A 21,640-nucleotide genomic window follows, 5' to 3' on the forward strand; every position below is an offset into this window, starting at 1 on the left:
CCTCAGCCTCCCAAGTATCTGGGACTAGAGGTACATGCCCAGATTATTATTATGTATTGGGTGGGGGGGCTAGGGGGATAGAGATAGGGTCTCACCATGTGGGCAACTGGTCTCGAACTCCTGGGCTCAAGTGATCCTCCTGTTTTGGCCTCCCAAAGTGCTGGGATTACAAGCATATGCCACTGTGCCCAGGAAATTTGAAAAATGTTGAGTTTTTCTCAATCTAGCTAAAAGTTTGTCAATTGTATTCATCTTTAATGCTCTCTATTGTTTTCCTATTCTCTATGTCATTAATTTTCACTCTACTCTTTATTTGCTTCCTTCTGCTTGCTTCAGGTTTACTCTGTTCTTCTTACCTCAGTCACTTAAAGTAGAAAGTTAGGTTACTGATTTGAGATCTTTCTTCTTTTCTTTTTTTTTTTTTTTTTTTTGAGACAGACTCTCACTCTATTGCCCAGGCTGAAGGGCAGTGGCATGATCTCGGCTCACTGCAATCTCTGCCTCCCAGGTTCAAGCGATTCTCCTGCTCAGCCTTCCAAGTAGCTAGGATTACAGGCGCCTGCCACCACACCCAGCTAATTTTTGTATTTTTAATAGAGACGAGCTTTCACCATGTTGGCCAGGCTGGTCTCCAATTCCTGACTCAAGTGATCCTCCCGCCTCGGCCTCCCGAAGTGCTGGGATTACAGGTGTGAGCCACCGCGCCCAGCATCCTTTCTTCTTTAACAAAGGCATTCACAACTAAGTTTCCCTTTAAGCACTGCTTTAGCTGTATCCCTAAGTATTCCTACATGATGTCTTCATTTTCATTTATCCCAAAGTGTTTTCTGACTTCCTTTTTGATTTCTTCATGGACCCATCAGTTATTTAGGAGTATGTTTTTTAACTTACACATATTTGTGAGTTTCTCAAATTTCCTCCTGTTACTGATCTAATTTCTTTCCATTGTGATCAAAGAACAGGATTTGTATTAATTTAATCCTTTTAAATGTATCTAGCTTGTTTTGTAGCCCAGCAAAATGCACACATAACACTTGTTATCCTGGAAAATACATATTTCCAGGATATACTATTTCTATTTGAAAATACATATTTTTGACTGTTGCTGCATGGTAGTGTGGTCTATACATGTCTGTTAGGTCTAGTGGATTTATTGTACTGATTCCTTCTTGACCTTCCACCAAGTTGTTCTGTCCTCTACTGAAAGTGGGGTACTGAAGTCTCCAACTCTTATTATTGAATTCTGTTTCTGTCAGTTTTTGCTTCTCTCATTCATTTACTGCATATACCCTAGGACCATTTCCAGAGGCTTTCCATGGTTGTTTTTGAAATACTTTACCCTAAGTTTACTGGGTAGTGGGTCAGCAGAACTCCTTACTATGCTAAAAGCTGCATAAATAATTACTTATATGAACATGATTTTGATGCAAACCTGGGTTGAGAATCACTAATTTATAACATGCTACCACATCTTCTATTTTACTTGGATCTCTTAACAAACCTTTATGGCAAAAATTATAATTCTCACCTTTTACAGGTAAGGAATCAGAAGACTCACAGAGTGACTTGGCCGGGGTTACACACTAAATACAAGAGAGAGCTAGGATATGAATGCAGGTCTCATTATACACCCAGTGATTTACTGATATAGACTAAATTGTGCCGTCCCCTCAAAACTCTTATGTTGACACCCTAACCACCAGTGTGACTTGTATTTCATTATAGTGCTTTTTAGGAGGCAGAGTTAAATGAGGTCATGAGGGTCCCAACCTGATAAGACTGGTGTCGTTATAAGAGAATGAGACACTACAGACTTCTCTGAGAGACATAGAGAAAGGCTGCATAAGAAGACAAGAATGCAGCTGTCTGCAAGCAAGAGTCCCCAGAAATCAACTCTGCTGGCACCTTGATCTTGAATTCCAGCCTTCAGAACTGTGAGAAAATAAATTTCTGCTTAAGCCACCCAGTCTGCAGTATTTTGTTATGGTAGTCTGAGCAGATTAATATATCTACTCAGTGGAAATCTGGCAGAAACTTTAACAGACTAAAAGTTGGGTGTAATATGGATGAGAACTTGTGAATAATTCCAAGGGAATCATATTTAAAGGTGCTGAAAAATGATATAAAGAAGAGTGCTGTTTTCCTGAAGCAGGCAGCATTTTAGCTATGAAATATCACAATATGGCACAATAATAGCAGTGTTGCAATGATGTCCCAAATTCAAAATCTGAGTGGGATGCGGTAGCTCATGCCTGTATTCCCAGCACTTTGGGAGGCCAAGGTGGGAGGATCACTTGAGCTGAGGAGTTTTGTAGCGACCCTGTCTCCACAAAAAAATACAAAAAAATTAGACAGACATGGTGGCAGGCACCTGTGGTCCCAGCTACTTGGGAGGCTGAGGTGGGAGCATCACTTGAGCCTGGGAGGTCAAGGCTGCAGTGAGCCAAGATCGCACCACTAAGCAAAATCCCATCTCAAAACAAAAAAAAAGATTAGTTAAGTTTCAGTTTCAGGTCAAAAAAAGGAAAAAGCCAACAGTAAACTCCAACAAAACCAAAAATCTAAAACCTAAAATTAGACTTAAGGAAGTAACTCAGAGGTCTGTATTCAATGTGGAGTTGTAAGGGTAAGCAATTAAAGCCAGTGTTGGAAGCATGCATATATATATGTGTATATAAAGAATAAATGATACATAAGGCAAAAGATAAACAATTGAGAAATCTCAATGAAGACGTACAGGAAGTCTCGTGCACTTCTTAAAATGTTTTTATAGTTTGAAATGATTCCAAACTTTTTAAAAAATCTAAAAGGAAAGAAATGTTACGCAAAAAGTAAATATTCACCTGCTTTTTTATTAAAGTGTCACAGGCAGCAAGTTGAATAAAGGAAGCCTAGTCTTCCACAAGTCCCATGTTCAAATTTGCTTTGCAGACCAATGACATACAGAAGACAGAAGACTTCTGTGAGCCTGTTTCGTCATCTGTACAATGGAGATAATGATACCTCATAAGGTGAAGAACAACATGTAAAAGCCTACTTCCCACTGTCTGGCCCTTGTATAGTTTATACTTGGGAGTTACTGCAATGGTCATTATTTTTTCTCTTTTGAACTATTAAATATGGTGAATTATATTAATAGACTTCCTAATAACAAATGATCCTGTTTCTTTGGAGAAACACACTTGGTGATGGTGTATATTACCCCTTTCCAATTCTATTTGTTATATTTGTCACACTGAGAGCTGTTTGAAAAAAACACGGGTATGATTCCAATTATATGACATTCTGGAAGAGGTAAAACCAGAAACAAACAAACAAACAAAAAACCCAGTGACTGCTGGGTGTTTTGGGGGAAGGCAGGATGAATAGGTGGAACACAGAAGAATTCTAGGGCAGGAAAACTATTCTGTATGATACAATAGTAGTTAATGCATACTATTACACATTTGTCAAAACCCAAAGAATGTACAACACTAAGAATGAACCATAATGTAAACCATGGACTTAGGGTGAGGATGATGTGCCAATGTTGGTTCATCAATTGTTTTAGCTTGTTCAGGCTGCTGTAACAAAACACCATCAACTGGGTGTCTTATAAACAATGGAAATTTATTTCTCACAGTTCTGGAGGCTGGAAAGTCCAAATCAAGACCCTGGCTGATTCATCATCTGGTGAGGACCCACCTCTTGGTTCACAGATGACCATTTTTTTCACTGTGTATTCACACAGCAGAAAGGGGCTAAGGAGCTCTCTGTGACCTCGTGTAAGGGCACTAATTCCATTCATGAGGGCTCCATTTTCATCACCCAAAGGCCTCATCTTCAAACACCATCATACTGGAGATTGGGTTCAACACATGAATTGTAAGGGGACATAAACATTCAGTCTACAGCATTACTTGTAACAAACGAGCCATTCTGGAGCTTGTGCAATGCTGATGGTGGGGGAGTCTATATTCACGTGGGGGCAAGGGGTTGACGGAAACCCTGTACTTTCCATTCAATTTTGCTATGAACCCAAAACTGCTCTAAGAAACAGTCTGTCTCTGTGTGTATGTGTGTGTGTGTGTGTTTGCGTGCACACATGTATGTGTGTATTTAGACTCCCCACCCCAAGAGGGGACAACCAACCTCATTTATGGATAATGGTGAGGAGATTTTTAAGTTTCACTCCTTTCACTCTATTACTTCAATGAATGTATTTATTTAGACTTTGGGTGAGAGAGAGAGAGAGAATTTTTAAAACATAAATATCTCCTCATCAGTATCCATAAATGAGATTGGTTGTCCCCTCTTAGGATGGAGAGGGGATTACATTTGTTCTGTTGGGAGAGATCTTTTTTTTTTAAACACAAGCCTCAAATGTCCCTCTAAAGAGTCTAATTAATGTGTCTGAAGCAGACAGACACCTCTGGGTTTTTCTTCCTTTTAAGATCCCCAAGTGGGCCAGGCACAGTGGCTCACACCAGTAATTCCATCACTTTGGGAGGCCAAGGGGCGGGTGGATCACTTGAGGTCAGGAGTTCGAGACCAGCCTGGCCAACACGGTGAAACCCCGCCTCTACCAAAAATACAAAAATTAGCCAGCGTGGTGGCATGCACCTGTGATTCCAGCTACTTGGGAGGATGAGGCACAAGTATGGCTTGAACCCGGGAGGCAGAAGTTGCAGTGAGCCAGGATTGTACCACTGCATGCCTCAAAAAAAAAAAAACCAAGCGAATTCTGATATGCATCTGCAGTTGAAAATCACTATAGTAGAGCAAAAGTTTTATTTTAAAACAATGTAAAATACAGTTGAAAATGAAGGCTGAAGTTGGACTGAAGATAGCTTTGATAGGAAAGAAAGGAAATAAATCTCTATGTCTGTAATAAGAGGAATAACAAAGTAATTGTACAAAAAAATTAGTTTATCCTAAGCAAATATTTTTAGGTGTTATCACTTAAGCTACTAATTAAAAATTGTAAGTTACTTTTCAAAGTACCCTCTCAGGAATCAGAAGCCTTCAAAATGAAAGCCATTATACCTAAACTTCCTCTTGTTTTCTAGATAAATAAAGCCAAATAAGCAATAAACTTAAAAACAAGATGCAATACTGGTGGTGAAATAGAAACACACTCATTCAAAGAGAGATCCCCCCACTTTCTCCTTCATGTCCACTTACTCAATTATCAAATTTTGCTTATTCAATCCAAAGGCTTTGATTTTATCTGATCCTATCTATTCCCACTGCCACCAGCCTGGCTCAAGTCTGTGTCAACCGACACCTAGATAACTACAATAGCTCTAAACCAGCATTCTTAACCTCAGACTCTTTGCTCCTCAATTCATCCTACACAGCCCTCAGATTAATCTCAATACCCTTTTCACTGTATCACTTCAATGGATAAGGAACTACAGTGTTTTTAACGACTTCTTAGATCAAGTCTAAACTTCTTGGTCCTGCAAGATCCTTTTGTCTGGATTCATTCAATACCATTCTCCACCAATCTAAACCCAAAACAATGAGTGTAGATCTTTTTATATTTTTATTATATTCAAGATGTTATATATTCAGTGCACTGGGTCAGCCCACCTAATCAGTAAATCTCAAACACATTCTAAATGTTCTGAATATTTAAAATCCATAATACTCTTGTGGAACAACTTGAAATGCTAATATACTTAATTCCACCATATAAATCAGACATAATTTTATTAGAAAGTATATGATATGCATTTACTATTAAAAACTAAAACTACAAGGAAGTATGACTACAAAAAAGTTACGAATTTATACAAGTGGAGTATAAGTATAAAGTGTTCAGTTCATTTGAAAATATAAATTATTCACATTAACTGCTTCTAGTCAAACGATAGTAGGTCCATTTAAAGTATTTTAATAGAAATTAGAGAAGAAAATTAAAATTTGAAATATCCTACCCATTCTTTTCCTATAAGATAATTAAGGAGTAGCTTTATTTTTATTAACAGCATTTCAGTGTTCAATGAAAGCAAAGTTTGAAAAACCCTTCAATAAAGCCTTTCCTGTGAGAAGTCAATGTGGCAGACATATGATTCATAGGTGTTCATCTCTGGCCTCATCTTATAGCTCTAACCAATAATCCAATGGCAATACATATTTTCTTTCATAGCCCAGTTTCAAATGTTTTCCTTTGAGAGGTTTATCATAACCTTTGCCCCAAATTCTGACCCCCAACTCCCAGTATCTATAGGTTCCCAAGCTGGGAAGTTCTCCAAAGACATTCTCAATATCAAAACACTTAAAGGAAAATATCTGTCAAGGATCTGGAGAACTCAAACCCTGAATTCAACAATTCCACTTTTGGAATGTACATAAAGGAAATAAAACTAGTAGTATGTGTAAGACTGTTCACTGCAGTGTATTATTCTAGTGAAAAATTGTAAAAAACCTAAAAGTTCCAATATGAGGGCTTGGTTAAAAGAAATGTTCACAATACACTGAAAAAACAGAACACTAACATGAAAAATCTGAATGCTGGGAACAAAAACCCAACCTACACTATTCTCTATACTTTCGAAAAATATTTCGTAACTTAAGAAATCAGAATATAGCTGGGCGCAGTGGTTCACACCTGTAATCCCAGCACTTTGGGAGGCCAAGACGGGCGTATCACCTGAGGTCAGGAGTTCGAGACCAGCCTGGCCAACATGGGGATACCCCATTTCTATTAAAACTACAAAAATTAGCTGGGCGTGGTGGCGGGCGCTTGCAATCCCAGCTACTCGGGAGGTTGAGGCAGGAGAATCACTTGAACCCAGGAGGCAAAGGTTGCAGTGAGCTGAGACTGCACCATTGCACTCCAGCCTGGGCAACATAGCAAGACTCCATCTCAAAAAAAAAAAAAAAAAAAAAAAAAAAAAAAAAGAAAACATATCTGCATATAAAATTTGAATAAGGAAATATATTATTTTATCTTCCAAATTTTCTATGATAAGCAATATACTAATTATAGAAGAAAAAACTTTCAAAAAAGTAGAGCTGAAAGCATATGTTTACTATGATAAAGCTTATCAACCTACCTAAAACATTGAATTTCTATACTTTTCACTAGTATTTTTTCAACTGAGTATGCTGTTATTTCATCAGAAGTTCTGATCTTTATGGTCTTTATGAAGGAGAAAAATTATCTCTTATCTAAAAGTTGAATGATTTTTTTGGGGGGTTAAAAAAAAAAAAGACAAATCTTTCCAGAAGATGACATAAAGGGTTTGTTCCCTCAGTAGTAAAAAATGTTTTAATTGCAAAAACTTGCCTTCATTCAAGTCATATCCATTAATGAATTTAATAACCATTTAATATATCTGTTTTAAGAACACTTACGAGGGTTTTCAAATTTCAAATTAGGAATTAGCACATATAGAATGCACTTTTCTTCCCAAACCATATTAACTCAAAGCCAGAAATTCAATTTTAATCTTCAATAGGCACACAGTGGTCATTCAAATGCTGTGAAAAAATGAACAGATCAGAAAGCAAAGAGTTTATGTAAAGAAATAAAATGGTGGACATGGTAGAACACTAAAATTATAAAGAAACATTTTTTTCAAATAAATGAACCAGAACCACGGTATAAATAGGTAAGGAAGAGAATCAGAGATGGTGTCAAAACCTAAAAGAAGCCATAAAATAGACAAATTATATGTCACTAGCAAAGTGGAAAACTCTGAAGCCTAACCTGCAAACGAAGAAGTCAATAAGAAACAAGCTGATTCATACTACCTACTCACAAACAGGAGGCTTCAGACAGATCATCCAGGTACTATCCCTCCTTAAGGTAGTGAGGAGTTAGGCTCAAAATCAGAAGGTTTGTTAAAAGTCTACAAAACAGCCATCACATGCCCAGATTTCCTCCTCCACTCTTCACAACCAGACAACCATCCTTCAGTAATCCCTTCAAATGGGTGCTCCAATGCAGGTGAGGGTGGGGGTGAGGTGCCTTATTGAAAACAGAATTACATGAGCACAACAGTAAAAACTCCAGCTCCTTTTCTAAAATGAGTTATCAAAACATGGCAGCCAGATATAGATTCTCCTGGCAAGAGACTGGAGACTCTCAGGGAAACTGACTAGCCCAAGAGAAACAAACCTATGAGTATATGCCCTCCACCTACCACAAAAAAAAAATGGCCACCAGCTACTCTCTCCACCCTTCAACAAGCCACACTTATAGAGCTTCCAATTCAGTTTTTGGCACTTCATTCTTAAATATGAATGGACAGCCACAAGACTGCCAGACATCGGGGGAAAGCCTCAACAAAGAAAAGACAACAATGGTAATAAAATTTTTAAAACTACCATTAATATCCCCAGAAAGAGTACAGCATCTATGAAACACCACAAATATACTATAAAGTAAGAATGAGAGGCCAGACGCGGTAGCTCACGCCTGTAATCCCAGGACTTTGGGAAGCCTAGGAGGGCGGATCACTTGAGGTCAGGAGTTCAAGACCAGCCTGGCCAACATGGTGAAACCCCATCTCTACTAAAAATACAAAAATTAGCCAGGCGTGGTGGCGGGCCCCTGTAATCCCAGCTACTCATGAGGCTGAGTCAGGACAATGACTTGAGCCCAGGAGGCGGAGGTTGCGGTGAGCCAAGATCACGCCACTGCACTCACTTGGGCGACTAAGCAAGACTCTCTATCCAAAAAAAAAAAAGAAAAGTTGCATAAAACCAAGTAAAGGCAAAGATGTGGGCAAAAAAGAACTCTCAAGCACTCAGGTAGGCACATAAACTAATTCTCCCATTCTATGCCCAAGGAATCACAATATTGGGTATATATCCTAGAGAACTTCTACACAGGTCCATAATGATGTACAAGTAAAAGTATATAAAACACAGGGTATTTGAAACAGCAGTAAGGCAACTCACGGGTCAATTCCTAGGGAATGAAAAGTAAAATGTGGTAGATCTGCACTACAGAATTCTACATTAGATACAACTATATGTACATACAACAAAACAGAAAGATCCCCAAATCAATGTTGAATAAAAAAGAAGACCTTTGCAAGGTCTATAACACAATACCTAAACATACACAGCTCCACTACATATTTTACAATGTTTCATATATAATCAAGGAATGTACCAAAAACAATGTTATACGAAGAGGTAACAGAAGTAGGGCTCAGATATTTAAGATAAAAATTTAAAGGACCTTGTATGATCTGATGTGTGACAAGAACTGCGAAGCATAATTCATTCTAAAATTCTTTTTACCTAACATCCAAATAATAACAAAAACTTTCGAGAACTAAAGGACATGAACTCCCAGCTTATAAAGGTAGATGGAATGGCCTTAAACAAAAAAATTCCCATACCTAGACACATCATCATGGAATTTCGAGGGTTAAAAATATCCTAAAAGCTTCTAGAGATTGGGGGTAAGGAAAGATCACATACAAATGAAAAATCAGATTGGCTTTGGATTTCAACAGTAACCCTGGAAGAAAGAAAACAATAGAACTATGAGTTGCAAACTTGAAGTAAAAGTTACTTTCAACTCAGAATTTTAAACCCAGACAAATTATTGATCAAATGCAAAGGCAGAATAAAGATTTTTTTCAGTCATGTAAGATGTCAGGAAGTTTTTGTTTTCCATGTATCCTTTCTCAGAAAGCTACTAAAAAATGTACTCCAAGGAAATAAGTAAACCAAGAAAGAAAATACAGGAAACAGTAAACAGGGGAACCAGTACAAGAGAGGGCAAAGAAGTTTAAGGATGATGAAAAGAGAAGTCCCTGGATAACAACTATGAAATAGGCCTAGAAAGTAACCAGTCCTTATTGCATTAAGAGGTTCCAGGTTAGCTGTCTCAGGAAATGAAGCAAACAACAAAAAATACTAACTTGTAGAAAAACAAAAATGTATTAAGAGAAGAAATGATATCACAGTACTCTACATACATTTATAGAGTTACAATATTGTAAACACTAAATATTGTAGACACCTGTGATAACTATATTTGGAGGATGGTAGAGACAGTGTGTGCCTATGGCAGGTGACGTGAATATATACGTGAAACACTAAGGAACATCTTGCTTAGAAGAAAGCCAATAATATCTATAATTGCTATATCATGAAACAGCAATAAAAGCAAGTCACTGTATTTATATATATGAAAGCAAACACAAGAGGAAACAGCTAGAAGAAAGAAAATGGTAGCTTTTCAAGTGCAGAGGCTGGGACAGAGAACAGCTGCTTTTCAGGTATTCTAATTTTAAAATTTTATTTTTTTAATGTTGATAAAACAAGGAACTTGAACAATCTCACAACGGTTATATTAGATCTTCAGTATTGTTTCATGGTGTTAAACTACATCTAGTTTGTTCTGCCAAAGAGACTCAACGGCTAAAACCAATCTTTAACAATCAATGTGAACACAGTACAAACAGCCCTATTTGAATCCCAACTCCACTACTTTAAGTAAGGCAAGTTACCCAATCACCTTGCACACGTAATCACCTCCTCAAAATGGTTTTGCAAGAACAAGTAAGTGAAAGTACCTGATGCAGAACCTGACCCATCAATAGATGTTAGTACTTTCCGCGAATCCTTCTGTTCCCTAGCTGACCCCAAGCTGCCTATTCTGACCCCAAGCTGCCTTGTTGCTCACGGAGTATATAGGCACTCATGGACAACTCAGCACATATCCCTCCTCACGCTGGAAAAACAATCATGATGAGTAAGCAGACTTATCTTTGTATATGAAGGGCAGCATTATTCTTGTTATATGAAGGAGATTATCCCATTATCCACATTCTGGATTACTGCCTGCTTTCAAGAACTGTCCCAATTAGTCTACAGCACTTGGACAGAACCATTGTTTCATGTTGTTTCGTAGGTTTGTAACATCTTTAAAAAAAGAAAGAAAGAAAGAAACGTACATTCCCACAGTCTTCATCCCTACTCTTCCAATGTACAACCTCAAAATTTTCTAATGCAGGCCCTATCTGGCCCTCAGTTGGCCTCAGGCCATCTCCTGCTTACTGCAGCAAAAGAGAGAAATCAGCCCAAATCAGCTAATTTAACTGTTTACCATTTCCAATGTTTTCTTCCCTATTATGGCTAAATTCATAACACCACGCAAAGTACAAAGACACCTTAAAACAAAACAAGGAGTTATCTTTATCACTAGGTCAGTCATCTTTACTTGCAAGACCAATCAAAGGTCTTAATTGATTTTACACACAGTATTCATACATCTAAAAACAATCTGGCAGACTTAAAAGCACAGACATCATAAATCATTAAAACTCTATTTTATCATTAATTCAACAAACACTGTGCTAAAACACTGAAGATGGAAAGAATAAGATATAATCCTATTCTCAAATGTAAAGGGAAAAGGGAAAAGGACCATCGAGAGCAACAGAGAATAAAGAAAATAATGCAGGAAACAACTGACAGCAATTCCAGGTTACGTATAAAATAATTCTTCACATAGTTGAGACTAAAGAAAATTATAAAAATTGAACACAACTCTGAGCCTCTTGACAGTCAAAGTACAGAGAAACAGGATGGCTTACAAAACAGAAATAATCTAATAAAACCAGTCATTAGTTTAAAAAAAAAAGCTTAATACTGGGGTCTTAGGAAGAATTTATCTCTAAGGTCTGTATTTTATAGGAACCAATAAACAAATTAGAAATTTCTTCATTAGATATTAATGAAGAAAAGATGTTTTTAATGGCCCCTTTTGGTAAGTATCAGCTCTAGAGAAGATGTATATTAAATCATAGTTCTGTGAAGAAACTTCTAAGAGAACCACCTTATAAAGTAACATAATGCGGCTGGGCGCGGTGGCTCATGCCTGTAATCCTAGAACTTCGGGAGGCCGAGGAGGGCAGATTGCGTGAGCTCAGGAGTTCGAGCCTGGGCAAGACGGTGAAACCCCGTCTCTACTAAAATACAAAAAATTAGCCGAGTGTGGCCGCATGCCCCTGTTAGTCCCAGCTACTCAGGCAGTCTCAGGCAGGAGAACTGCTTGAACCAGGGAGGCGGAGTTTGCAGTAAGTCGAGATCGCGTCACTGCACTCCAGCCTGGGCAACAGAGCAAGTATCCAAAAATAAACAAATAAATAAAATAAAAAATGCCATAATGCAAGTATAGTGATTTCAGGTGATACCTTTCTAATTTAGTTTATTCTAGGTTTCATAAATGTATGTTTTGTTGCCCTACAGGACTGTAAACTCCTCAAGACTTATGTTGTCTGCTTCCATTTGAACTGCCTTTACTATTTAGTAAAGTGTTTTACAGTTGCTACTCAACTATAATAACTGATAAAATGTTATGCAGTCAATATTTGTAGTATTAGCTTTCCCTGCTACACTATAAATTCCATGAGAACAGGGACAGTGAGTTTTGATCGCGACTACATCCCCCCAAGTCTAGAAGATCACTCTATAAGTATTCACTGATTGAACGGATTAAATAAAGAAAACAACGAAAAAAGTATGAAAGGAGAGAAATAATTTAAATGGCAGTAACTTTGGGTTCTAAGGTTGTTCTCAACAAGAACTGGAAGACCTTAGGTAAGTTACTTAACATTTGATTGTCAATGCTTTCATCTGTAAAATAGAAAAATTAACAGATATTTCAGATTCAAATGTTTTTAATATATGTAAAGCATTTAACACAATACCTGAAAAATAACTCAATAAATGTTAATTCCTTTACTTTCTCTTACGTCTCATCTATCCATAAAAGTGTCTTCCAAGAATATATTATTTCAGTAAAAATACAACAGAACTCTTACTTTACTTTGAAAAATTAAATTTTCATCTCTTTGATCTTTAAAAAGGAGGGAAAAATAACTTGTGTACTGCTTTCAAAATATTACAAATGCAAAAGCTAGTTAAGAAAAAAACAATGTCGAGAATGAGCCTTGCTGGTGGCATCCGCCTGTAGTTCCAGCTAGTGGGGAGGATGCCTTGAGGCCAGGAGTTCCAGATCAGCTCGGGAAACAAAGTAAGACTCCATCTCTTAAGAAAAAAAAAAACAAAACAGGAGGGGGGAAATCACTTCATCTACTAATAGAGATTTTTAAGCAACCGTTTATTTAAGAAAAAAAGGGTGAAATTCAAGTTAATATTACTTGACAGTATGTTTCAGAAAAAAAAAAAAAATACTCTGCAGAGCTGGGTGTGGTTGCCCAAGACTAGTCCCAGCTACTTGGAAGGCTGAGGCAGGAGAACAGTTTGAGCTCAGGAGTTGGAATACAGCCTGGGCAATATAGCGAGACCCCATCTCTTTAAAATACAAACCAAAACTCGGCAATCGTTTGTTCTGAGTTGAAATCTTAAAAATCAAATATTTTGAACGCTTTCATTTAAAAGTGGAACACGACCCAATCCTAAAACATCACTTCATGACGACTGCCTTGACTCCAGTCATCCTTCAGTTTTCTCCTCCCGTTTTGAGCTTAATCTGATACCTCGCTGTTTCCCTCGCATCGCACACGCGGTGTGCAGACCAAGTTCTGTCATTCCTATAATTACCACACCCCCGATCAGCCGCTCCAGGCCCATGTTGTTATGACATCGGTAAACTGCAGCCGGCCGTCTCCAGCCCCCGCTTCCTCCGCCTCCCTCCGGGCCGCCGGCTCCGACCCAGTCTGTAACTTGTGAATTCCCAAGACGGTCCCTTCTTGCCAGGGTTAGAATTTTTACACGCCACCCCTGCTCCTTCCTGCCTCTGTCATAGCGCTCTGCGCGGCCCACCCCCGCCTCCCGCCAGCCGCCCGGCCGCGGCGCAGGCTCCGCGCTCGCCTCCTCTCCGCCCGCTGCCTCGGCGCCCCGCAGTCCCCGGCGCCGCTTACAGCCCCGCCGCCGCGCCACGCCGCCTCGCCCCGCCTCGCCTCGACCGGCGTTCCCGATGGCGATCACACCAGGGCTCCCCACCCCCACCCTCTCCTCCGCCGGCGCGCGGCCGTTAGGACAGCCAGGCCCGTGACGCACGAACACGGAGCGAGCGTCCGGGCCCAGGAACCCCGGCTCTAGGCCCTGCCGGCGCCCGCCCTCGCCCCAGGGCCTCTCCTGAGTCCCTCCGGGACTGCCCGGATCTACCGGCGGGAGGGGGAGGGGCCGGGGCCCCAAGGCCCCAGCACTCACCAGGCTCAAGGCAACCGATCCCGGTGCCACCGCTGAAGTGAGCCTTTCGCTCGCCCGCCCGCCCGCCGTGCCGCTCCTGCGCACAACCTCGAAGAGCTGGCCCGCGCCTCGGCGGTGCTCACCAGGCCTCGCTCTCCGCCGCCTCGCACGGAGCACCAAGACTCAGCTTAGCCGGCGTTCGCAGTGCGGCTGCGTGCGGGGGCCGGCCCGAGCGCCTACGCGCGCCCCTCCGGCGCTTGCCGCAGAGGCTGCCGGGAGACGTAGTCTTGTAACGCTCTCTCGCCGGACATTCCTAACGGTTAGCGCCCAGCCTGTGAAGAGTCGGGGGTCGACGAGGGGGTCTCGCTAAGGAGGTTTGCAGACCATGGCAAAGGTTGGAGAACGTTATATGTACAAACCTGTCTTTGCTAAGCTCTTCCAGAGCGGATCGATGCTTACCTCTGTATAGCTTCTAACATAGTAGGTACCTAATACGCGTTGATGGAATGAATGACGGAATGATTGAAGGCTGAGGGAGTACTACAAAATTAGTAGGTCAGCGCCTCGTGTCTAAAGGGCTCACATGCAGCATGAATGCAGGAAGCTTCTGGATATTCCTTTTTTAGTTATCTCCCATCCCCTTTGCTTGATAATGTATGAGTAGTATCAAAAATAATTAAGGGCCGGGCGCGGTGGCTCACACCTGTATTCCCAGCACCTTGGGAGGCCGAGGCGGGTAGATCACTTGAGGCCAGGAGTTTGAGACTAGCCTGGGCAACATGACGAAACCCCGTCTCTACTAAAAATACAAAAATTAGCAGGGGGTGGTGACGGGCGCCTGAAGTCCCAGCTACTCGGGAGGCTGAGGTGGGAGAATCACCTGAGCCCGGGGTTGACGATGAGACTGCAGTGAGCCGAGATCGCGCCACTACACTCCAGCCTGGGCAACCGGAGTGAGACCCTGCCTCAAAAATAATGATAACAATAATAATAATAAATAATAATAATGAAACTACATGAAACACATACTCGTTTTACTCTCAAGTGCTCTCAAACGAAAACTTGGAGCAAATGATTGTTAATGTTAAATTGGATGGAATTCTTTGGGGGAGCAAATGGAGTAGTGGCTTCAAAAGAAGAAAAACTGAAGCCAGCCTAGCAGGGGTCACGGAATAGTAGATAGATTTAAAACACATGCCAAGAAGCAAGGTGAAAGAGATGAGGTAGATTAATACATTTATAAATGTCCCAGTGAAGAGGAGAGGAGAGAGGACCACTCTACCTGAATCCTAGGTTATGCAATGTTCATTTGTCCTGGACTTCTCTCTGCTGCATCAGCATTCTCCCGCTGATGTTGTGTTTACTAAGATCAGAGTTGAGTTTGAGCAAGGGGGCTGGGGAAAGGGAAGGTGTGTTCAACAGGAGAGACTTAAGGGCAAGTTTGCCTGACCACAGCTGGACTGAAGACAGATCACCTTATTCCAATAAGGAACTAAGACTGATTATTCAGAGCCGTTCTTCAGTCTTTGAGAAAGCTAATTTATTTCCGGTTCTTTCTTATTCCTAGCTAGTCCTTGATGGTCCCATCCAAAAGTCTGGGGTATTTACTAGGGCCTCTTCTCTTTGGTGGGCCTTCTAAGCCCCATGAGACAGCCATAAGCTCTGCTCTCTTTTTCAGCCACTGCTTTCAGAGTCAGCAATCACCTTAGCTTTGGAAAAATGATGGCAAATATCAGGCTCACCTCTGGTGGCTTCCTTTTTCTTCCAGATCTTGCACTCACAAATTCTCACTTCCTTGGTAGCTCTTCAGTACATTAACGTTTTTATATTTTGTTCAGTTGTTCTCTGTAGTGGAAAGGTTGATTGAAAACAACAGTAGGCCATTGCTGGAAGTTGAATTCCTATGTGTGTTACTTTTACAAAAATGTTATCATACCGTACATGGTGTTTTATAAGCTACTGTCTCTCTGACAATATCATTTTATATTTTGAGAAATTTGAAAGTATAGAACAGTATTTTTTACTATCACAAACAATGCTGCTGTGAACATTCTTGTACATCTCTACTGTGTATAGGGAAACTGCTAGATCCTAGGACATTGCATCTTTAAGCTTACTATATGTATTAGGCAGAAATCTAAGATGGCCCCCATAATCTCTGGTCCCTGGTGTTGCCTATATAATCTCCACCCCTTGAGTGTAGGTGGGACCTTTGACTTACTTCTAGCCAACAGAATATGGCAAAGTTGATAGAATGTCACTCCCATGATTCCGTTTCATTATATAAGACTGTCTTTCCAGACTGGAGCTAGAGATTCGCTGGTCTTGAAGAAGCAAGCTGTCATGTTGTGAACCGCCTATGGAGAAAACTAAATGGCAGGGAACTGCAGATGGCTTCTAGAACTTGAGTGCAGCCTCCAGCTGACAACCACTAAGAAGCCAGGGCCCTCAGTCATACAACCACAAGGAAATGAATTCTGCCAACAAGCTGAGAGGTCACCTCCAGAGGAGAAGACAGCCTGACTTACACCTTGATAGCAGTTTTGTGAGACCCTGAGCAAAGAATACAGATAAACTGTGCCTAGACTCCTGGTCTACAGAAACTTTGAGATAATAAATGTGTCTTAAGATACTATGTTTATGGTAATTTATTATACAATAGAAAACTAATACACTAGACATTGCTGGATTATTTCATAAAGTGATTGTACCAATTTGTACTCTATAAACAGTATATAAGATACTCTTCACTTGCTAACAGTTAGAAATGTCTGGCTTTTTAAATTTTTGCCAACCTAACATATAAATTACTTGAACATAAAAACATGAAAAATAGATATTTACTTAGAAGTATGTATTCTGTTGTATTTCTTTTCTGTTGCATAAATGCAATTAAATAAAATAGCAGGCTGGGAACAGTGGCTCATGCCTGTAATCCCAGCACTTTGGGAGGCTGAGGCAGGAGGATCACTTGAACCCAGGAATTCCAGACCAGCCTGGGCAACATAGCAAGACCCCCATCTCAACACACAAAAGAATTAGTCGGGCATGGTGAGTTGCACCTGTAGTCCCAGCTATTCAGGAGGCTGAGGTGGGAGGATCACTTGAGACCAGGAGTTTGAGCACACCACTGCACTTCAGCATGGGTGGCAGAACAAGATGTTGTCTCAAAAAAAAAAAAAAAAAAAAAAAAAAAAGCAACTAGTAGTAATAAATAGAGGGACTAATTAAGCAAATAATATGTATGAGAAAAATACAACAATTTCATAAGGTTTCTTTCTTTCCTCTGGTATAGCAATTTAGCTCTATTGCATATTTGAATTTTGTAGGCTATATCATCCTATATTCTTGAGATAAATAAGTGTAAGAATTTTTTAAAGAATATATACAATAGAACTAATGAAATAGATATTACCTCTATTAAATAAAAAATAATGACATATTTCTTTCTGTCCCATGATAGCTCGAGATATTTTTATTCTTTCTGTTTCCTTTTCCATTAATACTTTTCTGAACTACTTGGGATCTTTAGGACATTTTTCTTTTCTTCTGTGTGATAGTAAAACTGAACACAGTCAAACATAAAACTAATTTTGACTTGCAGCTTTGCTCCTCTGCCTACATTACACTGCTTCTGTTGTCAAAGTAATGACGTAAAGCTAAATATTCTGTAAACAAAATTGTTGGAGCACAAAATACTTAGGATTTTATTTACTATCACAGCACATTTTTAAACTTGTAGGAATTTGTTTCCAGCTCTCTGAAAGGTCCATCCACTTTGTATATTCAGGTAAACCTGCTGTTTGTCTATCAATCATGTCCTTTGCATCTATAAATTAACCATGTAGGCTTTCCATATGTGAAATGACTATCATTTTTAAACACTCTGAAGCACATTGGATGTCATCCTCAGTTAAACCTCATTTCCCCAGAGAAAATGGTTTATGCACTTCTAACTCTTCGGCAAAACAACAAAAAAAAAATTGAGCTTATAAAATTGAAGTTAGATTTCAAGTAAGTTTACAGCTGTAGTAAAGAAATCCAGAAAGTTCTGTTTAATTTGCCTTTTTCTGGAGACCTTTTTTAAAAGTTCTGAAACAATCTTATTTCCAGAAAGTTGGCCTATTTTTCTTTGTTGGAGTTTTTATCACAACCTACACATAACATTGAACAACTCAAGTCAGTGAGTTTATCCTTGTAGGCTCCCTGTGGCCTCTTCGAGGATTATCAGACAGTTTCAGAGAACCAGCAGGTTTATTTCTGTTTCATTATAAACCTTCTCTCCATTCTCATCTTCAATGTATTTACAAATTGAAGCAGACCATGCTGTTTTGTTCCACACTCGGATATTTTATGGCAAGCCAACATTTTAACATCTTTTCTGTGGCCAGCTTCAGTGATAGCCACCTTATAGACACATGTTTAAGGAAGCTATCTCCTTCCATTTCTATAAAGTCAAAAATTTTATTAAGTGCTTCTGTACATTTTGAGGAAATTGAAATGACCAAAATCTTTCATTATCAAAGCCTCCATATCTCAGGTAAGCAAATCACAGCTCTCTTTTAGCATTGTTTAGCAGATAAGATCCTTTCATTTCATTTGGTGAGAAGTTAAGAGACTGAATAGAATTCGTCAAAATTATCATTTACATCAAAACCAGATAAATGAGCCAAGCCTAGTTTGTATTTGGCCAAGATGTGATACCCTTTGTTTTATGTTTCTGTGATTTTGTGAAAATCTTAATAGACATCAAGGTGACAATTTGAAACTTCAGTTTTCAAGTCAAATTACCTAAGAGCTAGAGGGAACACTTTTTTTTTTTTTTTTTTTTTTTTGATATGGAGTCTTGCTCTGTCACCCAGGCTGGAGTGCAGTGGCATAATCTCGGCTTACTGCAGCCTCCACCTCCCAGATTCAAGTGATTCTCCTGACTCAGCCGCCCAAGTAGCTGGAACTACAGGTGTGCACCACCACACCTGGCTAATTTTTTTGTATTTTTAGTAGGGATGGGGTTTTGCTATGTTGGCCAGGCTGGTCTCAAACTCCTGGCCTCAAGTGATCCATTTGTTTGCCTTGGACTACCAAAGTCCTAGGATTACAGGCATTAGCCACCACACCCAGCAAAGGGAACACTTTCTGAATCAGGAAATGTAACTTTACACAGTTTCACAGAGTGATGCAACAATGGATTATAATTATTGTGAACTGTACATCGTGGTTGCCAACATCAGTGGGCAGGAAAAAAATAACAGTGACTACATAAGGTGAATAATCTATGCTATATCCATTAAACACTAAAAGCAGTATTGCTTTCAGCCCCTATTTTTTTGGCTGTCATATGAGTTTTGTACTTTTTATCCCAACCTCCACACCCATCACAGAAAAACAGGATTTTTTGTGTCCTGGGAGGGTTTCCCACGACATGGGAATTTTAGTGCTAAAATCTGGGAAGTCAAGCAAATGGGGACAGCTGGTCACTCTTCCTCACATCTCCTTCATCAGACTAGTGACCCATTCCCCTACCTGCTGTGAGTGGGGCTTGTAACTCTACTGCCCCACTTCTCTGAAGAATTGCCCTAGGTGTAACAGGAGCCACCTTGCTAGAAGGGTTCCACTCCCCAGAGAGGGCAGACGTAGGCCAAAAACTGTAGCAGGGTTCAAAAGGCCAGCCCCTGCTGCAGAGGGCTACTTCTAATTATATAATTTGTAGGCCCACCACGCGCGGTGGCTCACGCCAGCACTTTGGGAGGCCGAGACAGGCAGATCATTGAGGTCAGGAGTTCGAGACCAGCCTGGCTAACGTGGTAAAACCCTGTCTCTACTAAAAATACAAAAATTAGCCAGGCGTGGTGAAGCACACCTGTAGTCCTATCTACTCAGGAGGCTGAGGCAGGAGAATCACTTGAACCCAGGAGGGAGAGGTTGCAGTGAGCTGAAATCGTGCCACTGCACTCCAGCCTGGGCAACAGAGTGAGACTCTATCTCAAAAAAAAAAAAAAAGAGAGAATTTGTGCTCTAGAATTTCCCCTTAGAATTAGACTAAAGCTAGTCTTCAGCTGAGACTATTAATATATTCTTGCTAACTTTTTCCCCTGCCCTGTGCTGTCTCCATTATTCCCATATTCCTGAGAGTACTCCCCCCAAAAATAATTAAACATGAATTCCCATGTCAGGCTCTGCTTCTAGGGAAACATCACCCAGGACAAGATCCAAACCTATTCTCTTCCATTTCCTTAACCAGTTGTCCAAGACCATTTATTGAGATTGGTCCACTGAATTCCAAGTGATCTGCAATTTTACCTCAGTCATTCATACACACACACACACACACACACACACACACACACACACACACACAGCTCCATATTGAGAAATGTATGCATAGAGTCATGATACTCAGAAAATAAACAGAACCAGTGAGCAAACCGGGCACGGTGGCTCACGTCTGTAATCCCAGCACTTTGGGAGGCCAAGGCAGATGGATCTCTTGAGGCCAGGAGTTTGAGACCAGCCTGGCCAGCATGGTGAAACCCCATCTCTACTAAAAATTAAAAATTTAGCTGGGCATGGTAGTGGGTGCCTGTAATCCCAGCTACTCAGGAAGCTGAGGCATGAGAATCCCTTGAACCTGGGAGGCAGAGGTTGCAGTGAGCCGAGATCATACCACTACACTCCAGCCTGGGCAACAGAGCAAGCAAGACTCCATCTCAAAAAAAAAGAACCAGTAAGCAAAAACACAAGTACCAGGCCAGGCTTGGTGATTCACACCTGTAATCCCAGCACTATGGGAGGCTGAGGCAGGTGGATCACTTGAGGCCAGGAGTTCAAGATCAACCTGGGCAACAACATGGTGAGACCCCATCTTCTACAAAAATAAAAAAATAAAAAACAACAAAAAACAACTTTTTAAATACAAACACCAAATAGCAGTTTCAACTTTAGTTTGAAAAAGTGGGCTGGGCTTGGTGGCTCACGTCTGTAATCCCAGCACTTTAGAAGGCCGAGGTGAACAGATCACAATGTCAAGAGATCAAGACCATCTTGGCCAACATGGTGAAATCTTGTCTCTACTAAAAATACAGAAATTAGCTGGATGTGGTAGTGCATGGCTGTAGTCCCAGCTACTCGGGAGGCTGAGGCAGGAGAATCACTTGAACCCGTGAGTCAGAGGTTGCAGTGAGCTGAGATCGTACCACTGCACTCCAGCCTGGTGACAGAGCAAGACTCCGTCTCAAAAAAAAAAAAAAAAAAGAAAAAGAAAAAGTGAATAAGGATTCAGTTGTATTCTTTGTCATATAAATTCTAACTTTTAAGTGGTACTTAGCTTCTAATTGCAAATATTTGCTGGAAATTTTTTAATGTACCCTAAAAATATTGACACCACACAACCTGCAGTGTGAAAATATATTTAATAAATATTGCAGAATATTTATACATATTTATATAATTGATACATTATACGTAAACTTGAGGAACACATGTATCGTGAATATATACATAAATATAGATATATACATCATATATG

At 40.1% G+C, this 21,640-nt stretch overlaps 1 protein-coding gene and 2 long non-coding RNA genes across 5 annotated transcripts in view; 1 reads left to right on the forward strand and 2 right to left on the reverse strand.

Annotated features, from left to right (window-relative positions):
* KPNA1 (karyopherin subunit alpha 1) overlaps positions 1–14,299 on the reverse strand; it is a 90,975-nt gene extending 76,676 nt beyond the window's left edge. Inside the window, exon 1 of one of the 3 annotated variants that reach the window (XM_054483837.2) lies at positions 14,259–14,299. The gene's annotated coding sequence lies outside the window, so the exon portion shown is untranslated. Of the gene's footprint in view, positions 1–2,843; positions 2,866–14,136; positions 14,179–14,258 lie in introns of those variants that run through there. The other 2 variants (XM_054483838.2, XM_063661667.1) reach the window with 2 other exon arrangements.
* A 24-nt stretch (positions 14,300–14,323) lies between these two features.
* On the forward strand, positions 14,324–17,561 carry LOC129034241 (uncharacterized). Its single transcript, XR_008501787.2, has 2 exons — positions 14,324–14,509; positions 16,417–17,561. It is a non-coding gene; the product is annotated as an uncharacterized LOC129034241 (long non-coding RNA).
* On the reverse strand, positions 15,634–17,284 carry LOC134739158 (uncharacterized). Its single transcript, XR_010125686.1, has 2 exons — positions 16,337–17,284; positions 15,634–15,960 (listed from the first exon to the last, which is right to left on the reverse strand). It is a non-coding gene; the product is annotated as an uncharacterized LOC134739158 (long non-coding RNA).
* Positions 17,562–21,640: the final 4,079 nt, after the last annotated feature.

Source organism: Pongo pygmaeus, chromosome 2, assembly GCF_028885625.2.
Source record: "Pongo pygmaeus isolate AG05252 chromosome 2, NHGRI_mPonPyg2-v2.0_pri, whole genome shotgun sequence".
Classification (NCBI taxonomy): domain Eukaryota; kingdom Metazoa; phylum Chordata; class Mammalia; order Primates; family Hominidae; genus Pongo; species Pongo pygmaeus.